The following is a 24,485-nucleotide window of genomic DNA, read 5'->3' as shown; positions in this document are numbered from 1 at the left end:
GGCATACCACCACTCCCAAGAAACGATGGCGACGGTACTGGCCAGGTTCACTGAGATCCAGGCACAGCAGGAGGAACGCTACATGGGGTTCAGGGAGGAGCTGAGAATCATCGGGACCGCAATGGGGACCATCGTCCTGGCCCTCCACAGGATAGAGGACGCGTTGCGGGACCATGGTGCACCACACAGGGCCCCTGTCACTAGCCCGGACCAGGAACAGCCTACCACCTCCGCCGGCGCTAGTGGACAGGAGGTCCCAACACCTCGACAGCCCCCCAGAACCCCACCTCCTGCTGAAGAACAACCACCCCGTAAGAGGAGCCTGAGACCAAAAAAAAAGACAGAGTAGGATGTCAAGACCCCCGCCAGCAGGACATACCCCCTCAAGTCTTCCCACTGTCCCACATTGCCACCCTGTCCAACCATGAACTGCCTATGCTCCATTCTTCCCCAGGCAAAAGGACAATGCACCTGTGAGACTGAGAACTGGACTCTGCCATGGATATTCCTCCACCCCCACCCATCACCCTTAGAATCACATGTACTGATATCTAGCACTGTAAATAAATCACATTTTGCACACAAATCTGTTTTGAGTCATGCTGTATTATTAACAAATGTATTACATATTACTGTTCAATTTCTGTTCTGTCAATTAGTCGTGACAACATACCAATGTCAATACGCTGTATTTCATGGGCGAACCAAGCAGAAGTCAGGTACTGAGTCAGACAGCACTGAGAAGGGAAGGGAAAGGCAAAAATTAATGAAAAACATCTGTGGGGAACTACAGAAAGTACAGATGCAGGAGGCTATAAGCAATTGTGAAATGGCGTGGGTGATTCTTACCTGTGTGTTACTGGAAATACTGTTGTATCACTCTGTCCCTATTGTCTGTGTCGTCCTCAGAGTCTTCCTCCTCTTCACTCTCCACAGGCTCCACGGCTTCTACAACACCACCATCTGGACCATCCTCCTGCAGGAAAGGCACCTGGCGTCGCAAAGCCAGGTTGTGGAGCATACAGCACGCCACGATGATATGGCACACCTTCTTTGGTGAGTACATTAGGGATCCACCTGTCATATGCAGGCACCTAAACCTGGCCTTCAGGAGCCCAAAGGTTCGCTCAATCACCCTCCTAGTACGCCCATGGGCCTCATTGTACCGTTCCTCTGCCCTGGTCCTGGGATTCCTCACTGGGGTCAGTAGCCACGGCAGGTTGGGGTAACCAGAGTCACCTATTAGCCACACACGCTGTCTCTCTAGCTGTTCCATCACATAGGGAATGCTGCTATTTCGCATAACATACGCGTCATGCACTGACCCTGGGAACTTGGCATTTACATGGGAGATGTACTGGTCAGCCAAACAGACCACCTGGATATTCATTGAATGGTAATTCTTCCTGTTCCTGTACACCTGTTCATCGTCATTTGGGGGGACTAAAGCCACATGGGTCCCATCAATTGCACCAATGATGTTGGGGATGTGTCCAAGGGCATAGAAATCAGCTTTCACTGTAGGCAAATCACCCTCCTCTGGGAAAATGATGTAGCTCCGCATGAGTTTCATCAGGGCAGACAACACTCTGGATAAGATCTTGGAAAACATAGGCTGAGACATCCCAGATGACATGGCCACTGTTGTCTGGAATGAGCCAGTTGCAAAGAAATGGAGGACAGACAGAACCTGTACTAGAGGGGGAATTCCTGTGGGTTGGCGGATGGGGGACATCAGGGCTGGCTCCAGCTGGGCACACAGTTCATGGATGGAGGCACGGTCAAGTCGGTATCGTAGTATTATATGGCGTTCTTCCATTGTCGACAGGTCCACCAGAGGCCGGTACACGCGAGGATTCCTCCTTCTCATCGCTAGTCCCAGCGGACGGTGCCTAGGAAGGAGAATATGGAGTACAGAGTCAATCCACTCACAGGTACGTACAACACAGCTTGCACAGTACAGGTAAATGTATGGTTTGATATGTTTGTATGTGTGCCATTGCAAGGCCTAGGCCTGTGTGACGCATTAGAAATTAAGCCATGTGGGCCCTTGAAATGGCCGATGCCTGACCTGTGAAGTGGGACAATGGGATGTGAGGTCACTGCGCTGGCGGGGCACACCGTGGCGGTAGGCGGTCGAAGACCGCTGTGCGAAGACGCATTGGTTAACATTGAAGCCTATGGGTTTCAGGAGCCAATGACGATGTGCGCCGGCGGTCGCGGGACGCACCGCCGCGGTACGCACCGCCGCGGGCGTGACCGCCATTTTCTATCTGCTCAATCATTCGAGACCTGATCATCCACAGGAGAGGACCTATACTGCAAGTGCTGCTGTGAACTCGGTCTGGAAGTGACAATGGCTGCTGCTACTGGTGAAAGGGCCCCCGCCTTCAGTTCAGAAGAGTTGGAGAAGCTCGTGGACGGGGTCCTCCCCCAGTATGCACAACTCTACGGTCCTCCAGACCAACAGGTGAGTACACTCAGTGCACATTGAATGGGTTATGCCTGTGTGGAGGGGGGGGGATGTAAGTTGGTGGGGTGTGGAGGGAATGGGGAGTGCAACGCACGACAGATGAGAGAATGGGAACCATGACAAGGTTGGGGAGGGGGGGCATGTACTCCAAACATGCAGATATGTGACGGTTTCTCTTTCCCACCCTGTACATGTCAAACAGGTGAGCGCCCACCAGAAAATCGATATTTGGCGTGCCATCGCCGAGGAAGTCCGGAACTTGGGGGTCCACAACAGACGGGGCACCCACTGCCGCAAGAGGTGGGAGAACATCCGCCGCGGAACGAGGAAGACCGCAGAAACACTGCTGGGGATGGCCTCCCGACCTAGGAGGGGTGCCAGTCGCACCATGACCCCCCTGATGTCCCGGATCCTGGCGGTGGCCTACCCTAATTTGGATGGGCGCTTGAGGACAGCACAGCAGACACAAGGGGGTGAGTATCCGCACATTCTCATATCTGTATGCGCATTGGAGGCGTCTGGGTGGGGGAGGAGGGCTGTGGGTGACATTAGGCCCGGGCGCTCTCTGTAGTGTAGTCCGTTCCCTTAGGCATGGCCCTGTGCCCCTGCCCCCCACCTCTGTAGGGTGCCAAGTGCAGCTACCCATGCTCCAGCATCACACATGTGCGCGTGTGTTGTCCCTAGACCTGTTTGCCTAGTCAGAAGTACTGAGTAGTGTACCCCAAGTTCGCGACTTAGTGCACGAGGCACCTGTGTCTGTCCTCTCCGCAAAGGGTATTGCTAAGGCATGCACTCAACTTTGTTTCATTTCTCCCCCCACCCTAAATCTTTGTCTTCTTGTGTTTTAGCATCATCAGGCGGAGGAGATTTGGCGTCGGAGCAGGAGGGAGCTGCAGGTCACCAGGCCCCGGTGGGCACTGACACAGACACCGAGGGCACCAGTGATCCGGAGGGCGAGGGGAGCACCACAACGGGGGCCGGTGGAGGCACCAGCGACACGGACACGTCCTCGTTTGGGAGCTCCCTAGCGGTGGCGGCACCATCTGTGCCCCCCGCAACAACAGGTACAGCCGCCACCCAGCGCACCAGCACCGCCCTCCCAGCAGCCCCTCAGTCTTCGCTCCGTGGCCGCTCGGCCAGGAAGGCGCGCGTCTCCTTCGCCCCAGGCACCTCAGCCCCTGCCTCTGTTACCCCTGCTGCCCTCAGTGCGGAGCTCATTGACCTGGTGAGGACGGTCATTGTTGGGCAGACTACCCTTCTGAATGCCATCCAGGGGGTGGAAAGGGAGGTGCATCGGAGCAATGCCTACCTGGAGGGCATTCATTCGGGTCAGGCTGCCCATCAACAAGCGTTCACTGCTCTGGCCTCAGCACTGACGGCAGCCATTGTCCCTGTCTCCAGTCTCCCTCTTCTATCTGCCTCCACCCTTTCTCTGTCTCCTGTACCTCAACCTATCCCATCCACACCATCAGACCAGCCTGCACACACCTCAACACCCAAGGCCAGCTCATCCAAACATAAGCACCACAGAAAACACAAGCATTCACCCAAGCAACACACAGATGCAGACATATCAACAGTCACTACCACCTCTGTGTCCCCGTCCTCCTCGTCTCCCTCCTCCCTCCCTGTGACGTCTACACTCACACCTGCATGCACCCCAACATCAGCCAGTTCTTCCACCACCAGCAAACCCTCCACTACAGTCCGCACACCTGCAGTCACCACCCCCACTGGCATTTACACGTCCCCTGTGTCCTCTCCCACTGTGTCTGTCACCCCCTCTTCCAAGACACATAAACGCAGGCAGACACCCAAACAACAGCCAACCACCTCACCACAGCCTACGTCCCAGTCACCTGCACCCAAGGACAGCACACCTGGCTCTCATACAACCACATCCTCTTCCTCCACTTCTCTCACCACTACTCCTACCCCTTACCTTGGTCCCAAGAAAAATTACCTCTCCAGTTTTGACCTCTTTCCCTCCCCCGACCCACCCCCTCCAACTGGGAAAAGTCCCAAGGGCACCTCAGCCACCACCAGCCCAACTACTACAGTGCAAGTGGTGCATGGCATGTGGAGTCCACCCTTTGGCGGCAGTAACACTTCGGTGAGCAGCAAGGGGACAGCCAGCCCCCCCCCAGGCAAGAGGACCCGGAAATTGAAGGGCCGCCGTGAGCGGACAGAGACGGCTGCCCCCAAGGAGGTGACTCCGGCCACTTCACCGGCCACAGCAGCCAGGGGAGGCAAGGGCCCGAGAGCCCCATCTAAGGAGCGGAAGGACAGCAGGGCGGAGAGGACAACCACCAGGAGCGTGGAGCAGGAGGGCCCCACAAGCCCCATCCCGGCTGCAAGGGACGACACCAAAGGGCCCAGGACTCACTCCCCGAAGGGGCCTGACACAGCACGGTCGGAGGGCGACTGAGCAGGGTGTCCAGGCCAGGTATGACTCCCTTGACATACTGCAAGAGCACCGCTGAACAGGGCCCCGCCGTGAAGACAGGTACCGCTGAACAGGGCCCCGCCGTGCAGAAGAGCACCGCTGAACAGGGCCCCGCCGTGAAGACAGGTACCGCTGAACAGGGCCCCGCCGTGAAGACAGGTACCGCTGAACAGGGCCCCGCCGTGAAGACAGGTACCGCTGAACAGGGCCCCGCCGTGAAGACAGGTACCGCTGAACAGGGCCCCGCCGTGAAGACAGGTACCGCTGAACAGGGCCCCGCCGTGCATAAGAGCACCGCTGAACAGGGCCCCGCCGTGAAGACAGGTACCGCTGAACAGGGCCCCGCCGTGAAGACAGGTACCGCTGAACAGGGCCCCGCCGTGCAGAAGAGCACCGCTGAACAGGGCCCCGCCGTGAAGACAGGTACCGCTGAACAGGGCCCCGCCGTGCATAAGAGCACCGCTGAACAGGGCCCCGCCGTGAAGACAGGTACTGCTGAACAGGGCCCCGCCGTGAAGACAGGTACCGCTGAACAGGGCCCCGCCGTGAAGACAGGTACCGCTGAACAGGGCCCCGCCGTGAAGACAGGTACCGCTGAACAGGGCCCCGCCGTCTCAAGCACCGCTCCGCTGGGCCCTTCCTGTCAAGCACCGCTCCGCTGGGCCCTTCCTGTCAAGCACCGCTCCGCTGGGCCCTTCCTGTCAGGCACCGCTCCGCTGGGCCCTTCCTGTCAAGCACCGCTCCGCTGGGCCCTTCCTGTCAAGCACCGCTCCGCTGGGCCCTTCCTGTCAAGCACCGCTCCGCTGGACCCTTCCTGTCAAGCACCGCTCCGCTGGACATCGCCATGTCATGCACCGCTGCGCTGGGTCCCGCCGTCTCAGGCACTGTTTATGGTTCACTGTGCCCACCATGCCTCCTCCTTGACCAGTGGACTCTGTAATCCACCTGAGAGACTGTGGCTTTGCACTCCCCAGGATGGCACAGTGGGCAATCCACCCACTGTAGAGACTTGAGAGACTGTGGCTTTGCACTCCCCAGGATGGTCCAGTGGGCAACCCACCCACTGCAGAGACTTGAGAGACTGTGGCTTTGCACTCCCCAGGATGGTACAGTGGGCAACCCACCCACTGTAGAGACATTGAGAGACTGTGGCTTTGCACTCCCCAGGATGGTCCAGTGGGCAACCCACCCACTGCAGAGACTTGAGAGACTGTGGCTTTGCACTCCCCAGGATGGTACAGTGGGCAACCCACCCACTGTAGAGACATTGAGAGACTGTGGCTTTGCACTCCCCAGGATGGTCCAGTGGGCAACCCACCCACTGCAGAGACTTGAGAGACTGTGGCTTTGCACTCCCCAGGATGGTACAGTGGGCATGGTGGCTCCTCGTGGATCTGGCGTCGTGGACTCATGTGGCTGTGGTGGCCCCCCCTTCCCTTCCCCCTGAGGTGCCTGTAGTTTTGACATCGGATGCCCCTGCAGTGTTCTCTCCAAAGGACTCAGGTCTCGTGTGTGGGCTTTGCCCTTGTTTCGCAGAACCTTGGCCCACGGACATGTTAGATTCGTAGGATGTGCAGGACTTGTTACTTCAGTGATACACTGATGTGTATATCTTTTTGGTTTTTGTAAATATTTTTCACGGTTGCTCAATTATTTCCAGGTGCTTTTTTTGTACATGAAAATTTATTCCAAATTTGGTTGTGTCATTGTATTTTTAAAGGGTCTTTGTGTGGTGTCACTGTGACTTCCTGCTCTGCATTGGTGTGTACATATTGGGGGGTGGGTGGGTCGCATATGTGTATGCCCATAACCTTTCTTCCTCCCCCCTCCCGTGTGTCGTAGGTGCAGTACTCACCGTTGACGTCTGCGCCGGAGTTTGTACTCGTGGTAGATGAGCAGGTAGACGAGAGCAGGTATGATGTTCAATTCGGGTTCCATGCTGTCCGGATTCCGCGTGGAGTGTCTCGAGGTGAGCGTTTTCCATTGGAAATGTCTGTTTCCGCCGTGTTTTTATCGGCGGGGCTCCCGCCCCGGAAAAGGTGGCGGATTGGTGGGTCGTGATAGGGTGGGCGGTACATTGTCTGCCGCCTGGCTGTTGGCGGTGACCGCCGCGCTGTTTGTTTGTTCCGCCGTGGCGGTCGGAGTGTTAATGCGGCGGGCTGTGTTGGCGGTTCCCGCCAGGGTCAGAATTGCATTTTTTTGACCGCCGGCCTGTTGGCGGGTTGGCCGCCGCTTTATCACCGACCGCCAGGGTCAGAATGACCCCCTTTGTCTCCTTTCGAATAAATGGGTCTCTCTCTTCTTTTTCTATCAGCCTGAGTCTTATATGAGTCTTTTGCTCGAATGATGTTTTTTCTAGCCCTAACTAACGTGGTCTGCAAATCCCTCACCATCTCTTCTACTGCAGGCACTGAATCATCTTCTTTACCCAACATTACATTAGGATGTCTACCATGGTTCAGATAAAAGGGGGTGAACCCAGTGGTGGAATGAACAGCATTATTGTAAGCAAATTCAGCTGCCCACATCAACTCGGGCCATTCCTTCTCTTTATTGAATAAATTGAGTCTTAAATACTGTTCTAACTCTTGATTCACTCTCTCTGTTTGCCCATCGGTTTCAGGATGGTAACTGGTAGAGTAACGAGAATCAATTCCTAATCTTTTACTAAAGGCCTTCCAAAAGCGAGAAACAAATTGGGACCCCCTGTCTGAAACTAGAATTTTTGGGATACCATGGGAGCGTACTATGTGTTGTGTAAACAACTGTGCAACCTGTGGGGCTCGAGGGATTTCTTTCAAAGGAATGAAATGCGCCATTTTAGTGAAAGTGTCTACAAAAACTAGGATAGTGTTAAAACCTTGGCTACTAGGGAGGTCCACTATAAGATCCATAGCAACAGTATGCCAGGCATGGGGTGCCGTGGGCAAAGGTCTTAACAGACCTTGTGAAGCTGTTCTATTTGATTTCCCTCTTTGACATTTGTCACAAGTTGACACATAGGGCCTCATTATGACCCTGGCGGGCGGCGGAGGCCGCCCGCCAGGATCCCGCCCGCCAGGATCCCGCCCTCCAAATTACCGCGCCGCGGTCAAAAGACCGCGGCGGGTATTACGAGTTTTCCCCTGGGCTGGCGGGCGGTTCCAGTAAAACCGCCCGCCAGCCCAGGGGAAAACGACCTTCCCACGAGGATGCCGGCTCGTAATCGAGCCGGCGGAGTGGGAAGGTGCGACGGGTGCAGTGGCACCCGTCGCGTATTTCAGTGTCTGCAAGGCAGACACTGAAATACTTTTCGGGGCCCCGCGACCCCCCCTACCGCCATCCTGTTCATGGCGGCTTTCCCGCCATGAACTGGATGGCGGTAGGGGGGGTCGGAAATCCTCATGGCTGCGGAGCGCGCTCCGCAGCCATGGAGGATTCCAAAGAGCAGCGGAAAGTCAGCGGGAGACCGCTGACTTTCCGCTTCTGACCGCGGCTGAACCGCCGCGGTCAGAATGCTCATTGGAGCACCGCCAGCCTGTTGGCGGTGCTCCCGTGGTCGGTGGCCCTATTGTCTTATCTGAGTTTTCATTTTTGGCTACCAAAATTCTCGTTGTATTAGATTTTGAGTCTTTTGAATTCCTTTGTGTCCAGCCAATTGATCGTCATGATAAGCCTGAAGAATTTTTTCTTGCAGCTCCACAGTCGGAACATACAGTGCACCTTTAAAGTATGTCAAACCTTTTTTGATTTCTCTTCCTTGGCCTTCTTTGGACCACTTCAGCATTCCTTCGAATGTTAAGTTTTCTTGAATTTCTTTGGCTAAATTTTCATACAATATGGCAGATATGAACTTCTCTTGTGGAATAATCAATTCTTTTTCTGGAGGCTCTTTAACTGCACCGGTATCAATTCGAGATAGAGCATCTGCCTTCCCATTTACTTTTCCTGGTCTGAAAGTGATAACAAAATCAAAGTCTGCAAAATATAGGGACCAACGCAGTTGTCTAGCTGTTAGAGTTCGAGCTGATTTTAAAAACTGTAAATTTCGGTGGTCCGTGTAAACGGTCACTTTATGCTTAGCTCCCAAAATGTAATGCCTCCACTCACAAAAAGTTTCTTTGACTGCCAATAGCTCCTTATCCGCAATTGAATAATTTATCTCTGGTGGTGTTAATTTTCGAGAGAAATAGGCCACTGGATGTAATTGACCTGTATCTTTATGACGCTGGGAAAGGATACCTCCTATGGCAACATCTGAAGCATCTGCCTCCACATAATATGGCTCATCTGGATTGGGGTGGAGCAAGATTGGAGCTGAGACGAAGGAATTCTTCAAAAAATTTAAAGCATTTTCAGCTTCTTTTGTCCACTCAAACTTCACTCCTTTCTTCAACAATCGAGTAATGGGTGTAACTGTTTGAGAAAAATTGGATATAAATCTTCGATAAAAATTAGCGAACCCCAAGAAACTCTGGATCTCGTTGACATTGCAAGGAGAAGGCCAATGTTGCACTGTCTTTATCTTGGCAGGATCCATACTAACTCCTTCTGGTGACAAAATGAATCCTAAGAACTCAACTCGTTCCACATGAAATGCACACTTCTCCAATTTTACATAGAGATGGTTTTCTTGCAACCTTGAGAGGATGGATCGAACATGGGAAATGTGCTCCTGTAGATTGTCGGAAAAGATTAAAATGTCATCTATATAAACCACGGCAATCCGGTCGAGGAATTCTCGTAATATATCATTAACGAAATGCTGGAAGGCAGCGGGAGCATTGCATAACCCATAAGGCATCACTTGATATTCAAATAATCCATATCGAGTCCGAAAAGCGGTTTTCCATTCATCCCCTGAAGCCACTCAAATCAAATGATATGCTCCTCGCAGGTCCAATTTGGTGTAGATTCTAGCATTCTTTACTTGATCTAATAAAACTGACACTAAAGGCAGTGGGTATCGATTCTTGATGGTAACCTGATTGAGGGCTCGATAATCAATGCAAGTTCGAAGACTCCCATCCTTCTTTGGTATGAAAAATAGTGGGGATGACACTGGAGATTCAGAAGGACAAATAAAACCATTAGCAAGATATTGATCCAAATACTCCTTTAAATGTTGATTCTCTGCTTCGGTCAATGCGTATATTCTGCTACATGGCAATATCGCACCTGGCTCCAGTTCAATTTTGTAGTCGTAGGGTCGATGTGGTGGCAATTTCTCAGCCTCCTTTTCATCAAAAACGGCGACTAAATCCTCATATTCTTTTGGGATTTCTGCTGTCTTTAGTGCACAGATCACTGAAGAGTGTGATGATAAACAGGCCGCTTGGGACTTGTTGGACACTTCCACTACATCATGAAAGCAATTCTCTTTGCAGTAAGAGGAATTCATCTTGATCGTTCTTTTGCTCCAATCAATTTGTGGATTATGTTCTGTAAGCCAGGGCAGACCCAAAATGAGTTGAAATTGTGGAGCATCTATCAAATTAAAGATTATCTGCTCCTGATGTCCACCAAAACCTTGCATCTGAATTGGTTCGGTCTCATGGGAAATGGGTCCTGAAGAAAGATTGGTTCCATCCACAGCTCTTACTACTTCCAAAGTAGATTTCTTGATAAATTGAATACCCATTTTACGAGCGTATTTGATATCACAGAAGTTGCCCGTAGCTCCAGAGTCTATCATAACTGAGATCCCTTGAATTTCCTTCTCAAGGGTCTTAACTGATACTGTTTGTACCAAATGTGGCGCTGCGGTTTGTAAGGTATTCGCCACTCGTTGATCTAAAGGAGTTGTGTTGGGTTCTGCTTTCATCAGGGCAACTCCCTCTACTGATGAAGCTGGCCTTTTCCCGACTGAAGAGCTTTGGGTTTCTTGGGACAGTTTTTAACAAAATGCCCAGATGCACCGCAATATAAACATAGCTGATTCACTCTTCTTTTCTCTTTTTCTTCCTTAGATAAAGGACCTCGGATGGAACCAATTTGCAATGTTTCTTCTCTCGTTATCCCTTCTCCGGCTCTCGTATGATCATTTCTTACACAATCAATTCTCAGGGGAAATGGTCGATACTCTCTTCTCTTTTCTGCTCTTCGTTCAGTTAACCGGTGGTCAATCTGTAACACAAGATCAATTAACTCCGAAATTTCGGTGGGTCTATTTGGAACTTGTGCTAAGGCATCTTTCAATTCATCTCTTAGTCCACGATAAAATATGGCGGCTCTTTTTGACTCCGGCCAGGCAGTCTCTACAATGAGTTTATTGAAATGAGCCAGATAGGCTACTAGATCTTTATTACCTTGCCTGATTTCCAGTAGTTCATTGTCAGTGGCTTGAGCTGCAGTTCGCCGATCAAATATTCTTAAGAACTCTTCCTTGAAATTTTGGAAATTATATAAAACAGGATCATTTCTGGAAATTATTGGCATGGACCATGCGGCCGCATCTCCTGTCAGATAAGACAATATAAATGCCACTTTGGACTGGTCTTCGGAAAAAATGACTGGTCTACATAAAAAATGCAATGAGCATTGGGTCAGAAAAATCTGCGCCTTATTTGGATCCCCACGAAGCGCTCGGGTTGAGCCAGAGGAATAATAGGGGAAACTGCAAGAATTACTTGAGTGGATATACCTGCAGACTGTGAAGGGCTAGGGATTTGTGAAAACACAGATTCATTTGATTTAGCGGTGTTCCCTAACTCATTTATTCGCTGTTTTATTTGGACTGTTTCTTCTATGGTGTTATTTAATTGTTTCTGTAACCCTTCCAAAACGGTGGCTAATGCTTTTATATCAATTCCTTCTGCCATTCTGCTCAGGAGGAAATCTGTTTTTTCCCTAAAATTAGGGTGATGGCACTTCAATCTGTCAGGATACTTCAATTCGATTTCCTCAGAAGCAGAAGATAACTCCTCAGTCCCGACCCGAGCTACTCACAACGAATATTAATCCTTCGTGCTGAGTACCCCGGAGGGGGAAAGGGGAATGGGATGGTAGAGAGACTGCCACAGAGATGATGAATGCCAGTACTCAGTCTGCCTTTTCACATCTAAGATTGGATACAGCACCTGCAAGAGTCACAGTCGCAATTACTAGGGACATACAACATCAGTTTTTCACTTTCTACTCTCAACACTTAATTCTCTTTAATTCTATTATTTCTTCACTCACCCTGAGTTCTCTGTAGCCTTGCTTCTCTCTATAAATGATAGCTCTTCTTAAAAAGATGCTTATTACTGACTCTGGAAGAACTTCTCAACCTTTGTTAGAGATTGGCTTTATGTTGCTATATATATATATATATATATATAGTTGGTGATAATGCGTTCTTCAAATCAGCTGATGTTATTTAATTTCTCCTGTCTTATTGTGACTTCTGTCAATACTTGTATCTGTAAATGCTTGTTTATTAAAGTTCGTTTCTCCTTTCTTACTTCGACATTTGTTGATAACTTGTATTTGTAAATGCTTGTTTATTACAGTTAGTTTCTCCTTCCTTACTTCGACATCTGTCGATAACTTGTAGTTGTAAATGCTTGTTTATTTAAGTTCGTTTCTCTTTTAAACTCTATTTTGGTTTATTACCATTGAAGTTGTAAATGCTTATTTGTTAACAGTTCTTTTCTCCTTTAAACTTGGCCTTCGTTTATAACCTTGACATTTGTAGATACTTGCTCTTTTAAAGTTCGTTTTTTCTTTGACTTTATTATCTTAAACAAGAACCTTGTAAACATTAGGTTAATTCATACATTAACTCTGTAGCCTTGCCGACTTCCATGGGAACGGTCTACTATCAAACTCTTCGAATAAACCTTGACAATATTTATCTGTTTTCTGTAATATAATCTTCAAATGTAATTTTACCTCACAGGAGTTTCTGTTCTGAAGCGCGCTCTCTCTCCACACAGCTGATTCCTGTCAGACCTCAGTTGAAGTGCAAGGCTTCCAGCTGGAGAGCTCGTAACCTAGCAACCAACCGATTGCAAGACTAGAACTGTAACTAACCTTCAGGACTCACAGCGGCCATCTTGGATCTTCTCTTCTTGATTCTTCCTTTGAAATAAGCGCAAGATTACTCTGCAAACCTTCTTCCAGTTTGGGCTTTGCTGTCTCCACTGAGGATATCTCTTTGCTTTTCTCATGCACTTCTTTGATTTGACTTGGCAAGTTTGTGTGGTCATGACACTTGTCCCGACGTTACCCTGAGTGCAGCGATTCTCCTGTTCAGAACCTATTTGACAATAACAAGATCATTGGTTTAGTACAGACTTTTTTAGACCAAGTCAGGTCCGAATATGCCCGTCTAGAAGACACAGAGCTGAATAAGTTGCGTCCGCAACTTCATATAGATCAAGGGGATTATTATCATGATAAGGCCCTGTTCTTACCCACTAAACTAGTACAGACTGAAGCATTACGTATGTGCCATGATTCCCCCATCACAGGTCATCGAGGAATGAAAGCTACTCAGGAACTGCTGCTTCGCTCCTTCTGGTGGCCAACTCTCAAAACAGATACGGAAGAATATGTATCATCCTGTCCTATATGTGCTCAAGCCAAGACACCCCGTACTAAACCAGTAGGATTACTTCGCCCACTACCAGTTCCCCCAGGTCCATGGCACACCATCTCCACAGATTTCATGTGCTCCTTACCCTCTTCAATGGGAAATCACGTAATAATGGTAACCGTGGACTCCTTCACTAAGATGGCTCACTTCACGGCCTTAAGAAAGTTACCAACGGCAAAAGAATTAGGTCAAATCTTTACACAAGAAATCGTTCGACTTCATGGATTACCTCAGGTCATTATATCGGATAGGGGTCCTCAATATATCTCCCGATTCTGGAAACAATTCTGTAAGACCTTGGGAATCGAAGAGGCCTTATCATCAGGGTTCCATCCTCAAACTAACGGACAGACGGAACGACTCAATTAAGGCCTCGAACAATATCTACCTAGCTTCTGCAATGCTACGCAGAGTAATTGGGCTACCTATTCACCGCTTGCAGAATTCTCCTACAACAACTCCATACACAGCGCCTTGAAGGTCTCCCCTTTCTATGGCTCCTACGGGTTCCATCCTAAGGCCTTTCCAACTCCCCTGAAAGATACTTCCAATCTTCCTGCCATCTCCTCCTATATTCGACAGCTATGGGGTGTCCAACGTGTTATCCATACCAACCTTGTGGCCACTAAGTCTCGCATGAAAAAGATAGCTGATAAGAGACGTTGTGCGGCTCCTCACTATCAGGTCCATGATAAAGTTTGGCTCTCCTCTAGATTCCTACCTCTCCGACTTACTCAGAACAAATTCAAACCCCGTTTTTATGGTCCCTTCCTGATTCTCAAAAAGATTAACCCAGTGTCTGTGTGTCATCGCCTGCCCTGGACTTGGAAGATACACCCTGTATTCCATGTCTCTCAACTTAAGCCTTACCTTCCTGATCCTTTTCACAGACAATTCTCCTGTCCTCTCCCTCTGTTGGTTGAGAATATGCCCGAGTACGAGGTCCAGGAAATCTGTGACTCTCGGTTTTTCCATGGACGCCTCCAATATCTTATTCATTGGAAAGGCTACCCTATGAGTGTCCTGGGAGGATGCCCCTCTTTTAGTCCGTCGCTTCTTTCGATTCTTCCCTCACAAACCTGGGGCCTCGGGGGGGGCCTACTGTCACGCCGCGGCGGCCGCAGTCTCAGCCCGGCGCGGCATTTGATGAACACCGCGGTCTGTATGCAGGCCGCGGGGGAAGCCGCGGCTTGCGGACAGGCCGCGGGGGAAGCCGCGAGTCCGGCCAGGGGTCGCGGCACTCGCCGCGCCCCCTTCTTTTGTTTCTAACGCAGGGGCAAACGCGGCAGGAGATAAGACCCCGAGTTGGGTCTAGATCCTGCCGCGGATAGCGCATTTAGTGCGCTTTACATTCAGGCAATTAGGTAACTTTCTGCTTCACCACTTACCAGTAGTCACAGGCAAAAGCCGGATAACTGCACATGGTGGCGTTTATATGCATGCCTTTTCCCTTTCCCAGCATGCTGCCCACTTCCTCTCTTCCCAGCATGCATTGTTTCTCTTTGTTGGACGCATGTTCTTTATTCTATGCTATACTCTTTTCCCCAATCGAAGATGGTGGTGCTTCTACTTCCTGTTTCCTACTTCCTGTCTAGGGGTATATAAGGGGAATTCAGCTGCTTGCTCATTGCGTTGCAACACTCCTTTGGTGGTAGTCACGCTCCGGCTGGTTTCCTCTTGTTGATCCAGTATTTCCTGACCTGTCTTCGTCTCCAGTTTTCCTGTATCCTCGGATCTTCAGTTCTAACGCCCTTGTGTCCTCCTTCTGTTTCATGGAGTTCCTGCTGGAGGTTTTTTACCCTTTTAGGGTTTTTCCTCTGGGACTCCTTCTGGAGGGCACGGACTGTAGTGGCTTGCTATTGTCAAACAGCACCGTGGCTACCGGAAGGGGTCGCCCCTACCTCGGTCAGAGCAGAACCTGCCGGAATCGGGGTCGTTCCCCAACCTGCATTAACTTCGACGGTAAGCCCAGTGACAACCGTGACAGGGGAGTGAGAGTGTCATGTTCAGGTTGCCAAAATCAGTTAAGCAGGCACTTAATAACTGCGTGGACAAACTCAGGACCTGGTTTTGATTTGAGCAGAGGGGTACTCCGTTGCAAAGTTGACGGATATCCCACCTGCCAAAAGCTAAATACCATACAAAACAATGGTATATGTTTTCAGCTGCCTGTGGTGGCAAGATCAGAACAGAGTTGCCAATTCCCTGAAGATCACCTGTGCCGCTATCCTTGCAGAGACTATGGTCCTCATTATGACTTCGGCGGTCTAAAACCTAGACCGCCGAAGTTCCCCCAGCCACAAGACCACCAGGGATGGCAGTCATCCGACTGCCATATTATGACTGCTGGCAGCTCTCCGCTGGAATTTGGGCAAAGAGCAGCCAGCAGCCATACTGGAAGTCGGCAGTGCAGTGGCGGCTACTCCGCTTGCAACGCCATGTCATCACAACACCGCCAAGCCTAAAACGACTTGGTAATAGGAGTGGAGGTGTTGTGGTGACGGGGCGCTGGTGGTGCATCAGGCCCCAAGGATCCCGTCCCCTCCCGGACATCCACTGTGTAGAAGTAAGTGCCCGTCCGATAAGGGAGAGGGGTGGTGAGTGGTGTGTGCATTCATGGGGGTGTGCGTTTGTGTGACTGGAGGGGGGTGGGGTTTGTGTGCGAGTATGTGTGTGATTGTGAGTGTATGAGTGCATGAATGGATGCGGGGGTCACAGGGGGTGTGCGAGTGTATGTGTGTGTCTGTATGAGTGCGTGAATGTGGGATTGCATATGTGTTTGTGTGTGTGTGGTGGGTGCATGTTTGGATGGGGTGGGGTGGGGTGGCGGGTCTCTAGGGGCTGAGGGGGGACCGCGGCTGTGTGTGTGGGGGGGGTAGTCGCATACAGGAGACAGGAATGTAAATTCCTGTTGCCAGTATCCTTTCCGTTAGGGATTTCCTGGAATCCCTGGTGGAAAGGAGGCTCCAAATACTGTTCACGGTCTATGGTGGACCGTCGGGGCGAAGGTGGTCCACCCTTGCCCCGGCAGTCCAACCGCCCTGGTGGTACAGGAGGTGGCCCACCGTGGTCATTATCTGGCGCTCCAGCACTGCCACGCCGTCGGCGGTGTTACTGCCACTACCAGCGTGGACCGCCAATGTTGTAATGAGGGTCTATATGTACCTATGGCCTTCTTAATCCAACCTGCTATCGCATCTTTCTTTATGTTCACATTGATGACTGAGGTCTTAGTAGGGCAAAGAGGTTAAGGAATTATCTGGATCTCAGATGTGTTCTCTTTTGTGCTACAGCTTGGGAGAGTAAAATGAAAAGGGGATTGAATGTAATGACTAGTGGGCTTCCTTTAAACATTCAACTAACACGGTTCTGTGTTTCTTATCTAGTCTTCTACCTGTTGAGAATATTGAAACTATGTCCTTTTTAGGACTTTAACTTTCCTGCAGGTAAGTAAGCTCTGATTATTATTGTTTAAAGCTGACTTACCAGCAATAATGCAAAATCAGAGACTGGCTTACAGTAAAACTTATAAAATTATTCTAATGGCTAGTCAGCTGTTTTCAAAATATCCCCCTGTCATGCTCCTAGGGGAAAAGCTTGTTTTCCCTGGCTATAGCACCCCTGACAGAATGTGCCCTAAATCTAGACAAATGAAAGCCCACTTCCTACATGACCCATCTGACTCACCGAGCTAAGGTAGGAAAACAGATAGCAACAAACCATTTCCAGAGTGATATCAGCAACTGTATCACATCAACTCTTGTAAGATCAGTCTCCAAACACTAACCACACCAGATGCTCCATGCTGGTCATGATCAGCCCAGGACTGTTTGGTAAAGTAAATAGTATCTTGCAAAATTTCTAGCAGTGTCCATCAGTCCCCAAAACGCACCACACCATGAGAGACAGAATGTTGAGACAGAAATTGGCCCTGGGAGTGAGGTAATAGGACTGGGCAACTGTAGGACATTTTCAGAAGAACTTGGAACCAAGCATGTGTCCTCCAGACTGATATCACCAGAACCAACTCTACTCGCTCTTGCCTGGTTTGCACTGCAACCTGAAAGATCATCAGGAACAGATTACATGCACAGTTCAACCCCTCACTCATGTCCTGAAGAAATTAATTATCTTGTGCTACTTCCAGATTCAGTCTTGAGCTGAAAAAGAGTGACCCTGAGAAATCACAGTCCTCTATGGTAGATCTCTCATAAGGATCACTTACTTTGTAACCTTAGGGTGTAGCTGCCAGTCACTGGAATTCCTCAAAAACCCAGTTCTCTGATTGAAATTCCCTTCTCCAGGCAGAAATATAGAAAAATCCTCAGCCCGTTTTGCTAACCTCCTGGCTTGGTATTTGGCTAGTTCTAAACACAAATCTGTGGGGGTCATTCTGACCCTGGCGGCCGGTGACCGCCAGGGTCACCGACCACGGGAGCACCGCCAACAGGCTGGCGGTGCTCCCAAGGGCATTCTGACCGCGGCGGTTCAGCCGCGGCCAGAAAGGGTAAACCGGCGGTCTCCCGCCGGTTTACCACTGCCCTACAGAATCCTCCATGGCGGCGGAGCGCGCTCCACCGCCATGGGGATTCTGACACCCCCTACCGCCATCCTGTTCCTGGCGGGTCTCCCGCCAGGAACAGGATGGCGGTAGGGGGTGCTGCGGGGCCCCTGGGGGCCCCTGCAGTGCCCATGCCCATGGCATGGGCACTGCAGGGGCCCCCGTAAGAGGGCCCCACAAAGTATATCAGTGTCTGCAAAGCAGACACTGAAATACGCGACGGGTGCAACTGCACCCGTCGCACCTTCCCACTACGCCGGCTCAATTCTGAGCCGGCGTCCTCGTGGGAAGGTAGATTTGCCCTGGGCTGGTGGGCAGCCTTTTGGCGGCCGCCCGCCAGCCCAGGGCAAATCTCAAAATACCCTCAGCGGTCTTGCGACCGCGGAGCGGTATTTTGACGGGGGAACATGTTAGAATCACCCCCTGTGTATTTTCAGTGTATTAATGACTGTTTTTTACTTTTGTAGTGTCTTTGTGAAAAATAATGGAAAATATAAATGTGTTTTATCTGTTTTGGCCCTAAAGGAGATGGAATTAACCAGTAGACCCACCAAAATGCAGCATTGATCTGTGTAAATGTGCAGGTCCTTATGATGTACAGTGTACTGATGAGGAAAGCCCCACAATATGTACATTGATAAATAAGAGGAGGGTAATAGGTGGAATGATGAATGATTGTTGTGAGAGTCCGTACTTCAGAGATTTCTTGAAATGTTCTTAAAAATACTGACTTCTATGTAGTTTGATAATATGTAAATATTTTATTTTATAATTAATGTTTTGGATTGACCATTGTGAATATTAATTAACAACACTGAAGCCAAATTTTGCTATATATTGATGTGTTTATAAATTATCATGATAACACAAAGCTGATTGTAACATGTAATGGTTTTACTTTGTGATCCCATAAATATTTATTTTTAGAGACTTTTTCAGCTTTTATGCTTAAATTGACAATGATTTAGGGCCTGATTAAGTTTGGCAGATGGATACTCTGTAACAAATGTGAGGGATATCTTGTCTACCTTATAACATGTGCCACATGTTATAATCCAGGCTTCCTTTTTTCCGATTTTTCTGGTTTTTACAGATAAATACAGGTGGAAAACCATTTATTTTCCTGTCTGTATTTATTTTTAATTGTAGAGAGAAATGGAAATTGGGTTATTTTTGAGTGTTTTTTAATGCTATCAGTCATGACAGCCAGGTCAATGTGCAGATTGGCAGGTAAGGGAGTTAAAAAAAGAAAGGATGTTTAGTAAAAAGGCTAAATATGCGCAAGGTTGATACTAAAATGTGCATGTTTTCATATAAGTGCATTGACTTATCATATGTGGGTGTTCATATTATTGAAACCTGTCAACTATTCAAGCATGAGTGCACATTCATTAGTTAAATACATGTGGAAATATACTATTCTCAAGTTAATTTTCCACAAAACCCAAAATGAATATAGATAGATACAGATGAAATTAGAAAAAAATAATTGGGGATAAATACAGACAGAATTTTAGGAAAAATAAATACCATAAACCTGGGAGCCCAAGCTATAATGCCATTGTAGTGAGGCAGACAGGATATCTATCATGCTTGTGATGAAGTAACCTGTCTGCTACACTCTCAATCAATTAATTAATCAATCAGTATTTGTAAAGCACAGCTACTCACCCGTGAGGGTCTCAAGGCACTGGGGGCAACGGAGGGGCCTCATCCGAAGAGCTACGTCTTGAGGTTCTTCCTGAAGATGGTGAGCGACGTGCTTAATCAATCAATCACTAAATCACGCCTTTAGTTTATAATATAAATATAAATAAAAGGAGTTTGTTGTTTTGTCTGGTTTGAAAATTGCATCTACAGTCTATCCAAAGAGCACATGACCTGTTATCCCCTGCCATGAGCATCCCCTGCCACACCTGGCCTAAAAGAAACCCTTTGGAGCAAAACATCTTCAGGAAAGACTGGGATTTGTCCAGCACAGTAAATATCTACTCAGATTTTTCTTGGTCACAGACAAAGGCATTACCAAACAGGTTGATCTTCACCTCCAGACCTACCTCTGAGGAGATTAGTTTCACCAATTTTGGGTTCACCCATAACATGATGGAACATCTGCGTTCGATGAAGACAGTACAGTTAGCATTCCTAAGCAGGAATTAGGCCCATTGGGCCTATCCCAAAAGAATCTTGAGAACCACTGGTTTCCCGACTCCCTAGATTCCACAGACATTTCTATAATTTTTGCTTGGGGTCAGAATATACTTAACAGTCATACTTCTCAAGGAATATCACCATACTAGAGTCCAGTTCTAGTGTCTCTGTCTTCTTACCCTCGATGGGGGATCTAGGGCATAGTGACCAAAGGTGATTCTATACTCGCTGTCCAGAGATCCTCTTAACTAGTGTTGAGTGTAATGGGCAATCTTGGAGGCAGGCTCTCACTGAGAGCGTGAATGTCTTACGTCCTTGGGATTGAAAAAGCCATCAGAAAGATTCTGGTCTTTAATGTTGTTTGCCTGATTAATTATACATTTTTTGATCACCCCTTCTCCTCTCCCTAGAGTGTTGCTTGTCCCTCGCCTTCTTCTCCCCCTTGGATGGCTCTGCCTCTGTATCAACAGGCTACTGGTCACACAGATCATCCTGATTTCATAGGGTAGGGAGACAACTGGGTATTGATGCTTCCTCTAGTTTATCTGTCCTATTCTGGAAGTTGCTGCAGGATAATAAAGGGTTTTTATAATTTTATGCGCAATAACATTAGCATGACAAGAGAAAATTAACATGTAGTTGAAACGAAGACATTACATTGGGCGAATTGTGCTTATGCTAACATTAGTCAATTTAACTAATGAGAACTTCGAAATGACTACTGTGCTTACAGCCATCTCCCAGCACAAAGTCATTTTTTTCATTTCTGTCTCACTCTAAACACAGATGATTTATGCAACAGTAATTTTGTAAACACAATTTAGCAATGTAATGTTGCTTTCCAGGAATAAACTGGTGATTCTTTCTTTCGAGTTCTGTAGCATAATGTTTTACCGGGAGTGACTTTTTCAAGGCCTCACATATTGGGATCAAGGTGAGATTCTTATGAGAACTTGACCTTGTATAACAAGTAGTGATTACTTGTACTAACTACGGAGGTACCTGAAGTGCACCCAAAGGTGGGAAATTTATTATGTGAATTTGTGGGGTAGAGCTGATATATGTGATTTCAAAAGCTATATCGTTCTTTCTTATACCTGATTGTTCCAAATCATGGGTCCTTTATACAATTCACGTATGGATTTTATTGTGTTTTGCATTACAAAAAAGAATCCCACTCTTTGGTGTGTTGTGCTCACTCTGCCTTGACTTTCAGGAGGCAGCTCCACGTTGGTCTGACCTCTGCATTACATGCAGTACAACACTGAATTACTTACAGCTAAAATGTATTTGGTTCTGCTTGTTTATTTCCTGCATCTTATTATTTGATCTAAATGACTGACTGTAACCATTTATTTTGCCTTCAGTAATGCATTTTACTCTTTTAATAAACCTTAATTGTTTCATTTTAGATTATTGTCAGTCTTCATTGTAAATCTTGATGAGCTTTACATTCATTTCTGAATCATTATTGAATGTGTAATCAAATTGATGGACAGATTTTGTTGATGAGCAACAAACTCCTTAGGGGATTAACATCACTCAGGGTCCATCAGAAATGCTTTCAATTTGCTCATTAGAAAAAGCACTTACAAGTGTATCTGACAGATATCCTCCTAACATATGAGCTCCTTGGTCCCCATGGTCTCCTTCGGGAATCTGCTTGCATTCAACCTCTGACCCAAACGCAATCAAACACACACAAATTCAACAATATGTGGTATGGTATAAATTTCTTGTGACTGCTTTCCTCTCATCTGTGCTGCTGCCAAAGAGGGGCAATCACCATAAATAGGACCAGATTTACATATGTTTTTGAGGTCACAAGCAGAATGATTCACAGAATCGGACCATTTACTACTGCAAAAGAACATTTTGAAATATGCAAAAGCCAAATTGCAATTCAGTAACTAGTTACTGAATCGTAATTTGGTTTCGGGATAGGGTATTTGGAAGGGGAGTTTTAGGGCATCCCTTCCAAATACTAAATCATAGTGGTATGTATTAATAATGCTTTGCAACCAAATTATGGTTGCAAAACATTATTTTTTTTACCAACTACTGAAAAGTAGTGGCAATCATTCACAAATGGGAAGGGGTCCCCACGGGCTTCCTTCCCCCTTGAGAATGTTTTAAAACATGTTTTTGTTCAAGAACAGACAGACTACTCTTAAAAAAAAAAAACTTAAATGTTTCATTTGGGCTGCATTTGGAAAAAACAAATTTAAAAAGCAATTACAGTCATGGTGGTCTAATGACCCCAGCAGGATACCATCCCTGTGAATCGCTATCAGGTCGCAAACTGCAACCAACTTCAGTATTATCTATGAGGTAGGTCGATTTTCAACCCACTAGCAATTGCTTATTAAACGTTCTACATTTGTTTACATTAGGAATTGTGATTTCCTAATTGGGTTTTGGTAAGAATCACAATTTGGAAATCATAATTCCTAAATTTTCTACATCTGACCTCTAGTTATCTAACACACCTTTACAGTATTACCATGTCATGTGCTTGCCCCTGAACGGTCAAGCTCAGGCAGCTCGCTAAATAAACAAAATCAACAGAGCTGTGAGGAAGCCAAGTACTTTTTTGTGGAAGCACTCAAAATCTGCCCATTCAGAACATATACTCCTGACTCCGAACATGTAGGCAGTGTTAAAGCCCCTCTCTTGGAGTTTCTCACATAATTGTCTGGCGACAGCTGTGCTGTCAAGCCTGACCACAACAAGCACCGGCAATGCCAATAGGCCACACGTATGAATGCAATATCGAGCCAGACTTAAACATCCATGTAGGTTAATATCTGCTCTCCTTCCATCAGTGTTGCTTTCAGAAACAAAAACACCATAAATTATCTGGTTATCTAAGACACTTTAATAGCATCATAATGGTGTGTTTGCCTTTGAAGGTTCAACCTCACTTGGTTGTATAAATAAACCAAATGATCACAGCTGTGTGGAGGACAAGTACTTTTTTTGAGGAAGCACACAACCTCTGCCCAATCAAAATATGTACTCTTGACTACCAACATGTGGGTGGTCCCCTCTAGTGATTTTCACATAAATGTCTGGTGACAGCTGCACTATTGTTGGTGCGGGTACTGTTCAGTTAAAGTCCTGGTTTACTGCTTTCGGGGAAAACCGCCACTGCTTACTCTTCTCTGGTTGATGGATCTTTGAGGCTGATGAAGATTAATCAAATGTATATCACATTAGATTATTATAATAATTTTCTAGTCTGTTTAAGTTAATAAAGGGAGTTTGGTATGAGTTAAGGGGCTTTATTATTCATATCTTTTTGGTATTTCATCTTATAGTTACAGAGTAGGATTCATTCATTTCAATCATTAGGGTTTTGTAAGAAATCAATAATCAAATAAGTAATCAACAAATCATAACAAAATACATTAAGTGTGTTCCATAAAAGAAAGAATGCCTATTCTAAGAATCAGAAGGAAAAGTTGCAAGTCCAGACACCCATAAAGAGTTCTGAATTCAAGAGAAGTCATAAAGCGTAAGCTTCGCTTCAGCATCAAAGGTCAGCTCAATAATTCAAAAATCAATCAAAGCAGAAAAGAAGAGAGGTTCAAGAAACTCAGTAGAGTCTCAAAGCATGAATGGCATGGGCAAAAAAGGCAAAGAAAGGTGGCAAGTGCATGAGGAGTAGATGAGGTAAACTACTCTAGGAACACGCACTATTATAGACAGGCAACATCAATGTTGCAAGTTCGTGTTGCTTCTTCTTGCATTCAGCCGACCAATCAGTTTTTGATGCACCAATGGGAATGGGTTCACTCCTGTGTTCTCACAGGAACACAATAAACTTTAGACATCAACTTCTGAGACCTCAACTATGCCTAATCGTGTAACTATTTAGTCTAAATTCTCTTGATGCATCCTCCCATTCAAGAATGCATTCCTGTGTGTGAACTTTTGTGTCTAGCCTTCTCAATAACAAATTGTTGCTTGAATGAGAATTTACCTTAATAACAATAGACAAGAGGCGTCTGGCAAAATAGGAAATGATTTGTTTAATTAAACATTATGGCTGGGAGAGCAGTTACAGAACTGGGGTCTGAGGATTGTCTCTCCTGGCCTTAATGTTTAATTAAATTAACCGTTTCCTGTTTTGCTAGACGCCTCCTGTCTTTTGTTTTTAAGGTTCTCAGTCAAGCAACATTTTGCCGAGCCAGCCAGGAGCGAATTGGTTCTTCAGACCCGACTGCGACCAAAGGAAGGGCACCCCGCACAGATGGATTCACATTCGCGCAACAAGAAAGGTGAGCAGATG

The sequence above is a fragment of the Pleurodeles waltl genome, chromosome 6, assembly GCF_031143425.1.
Source record: "Pleurodeles waltl isolate 20211129_DDA chromosome 6, aPleWal1.hap1.20221129, whole genome shotgun sequence".
Lineage (NCBI taxonomy): Eukaryota > Metazoa > Chordata > Amphibia > Caudata > Salamandridae > Pleurodeles > Pleurodeles waltl.
This window is presented reverse-complemented; position numbering follows the sequence as displayed.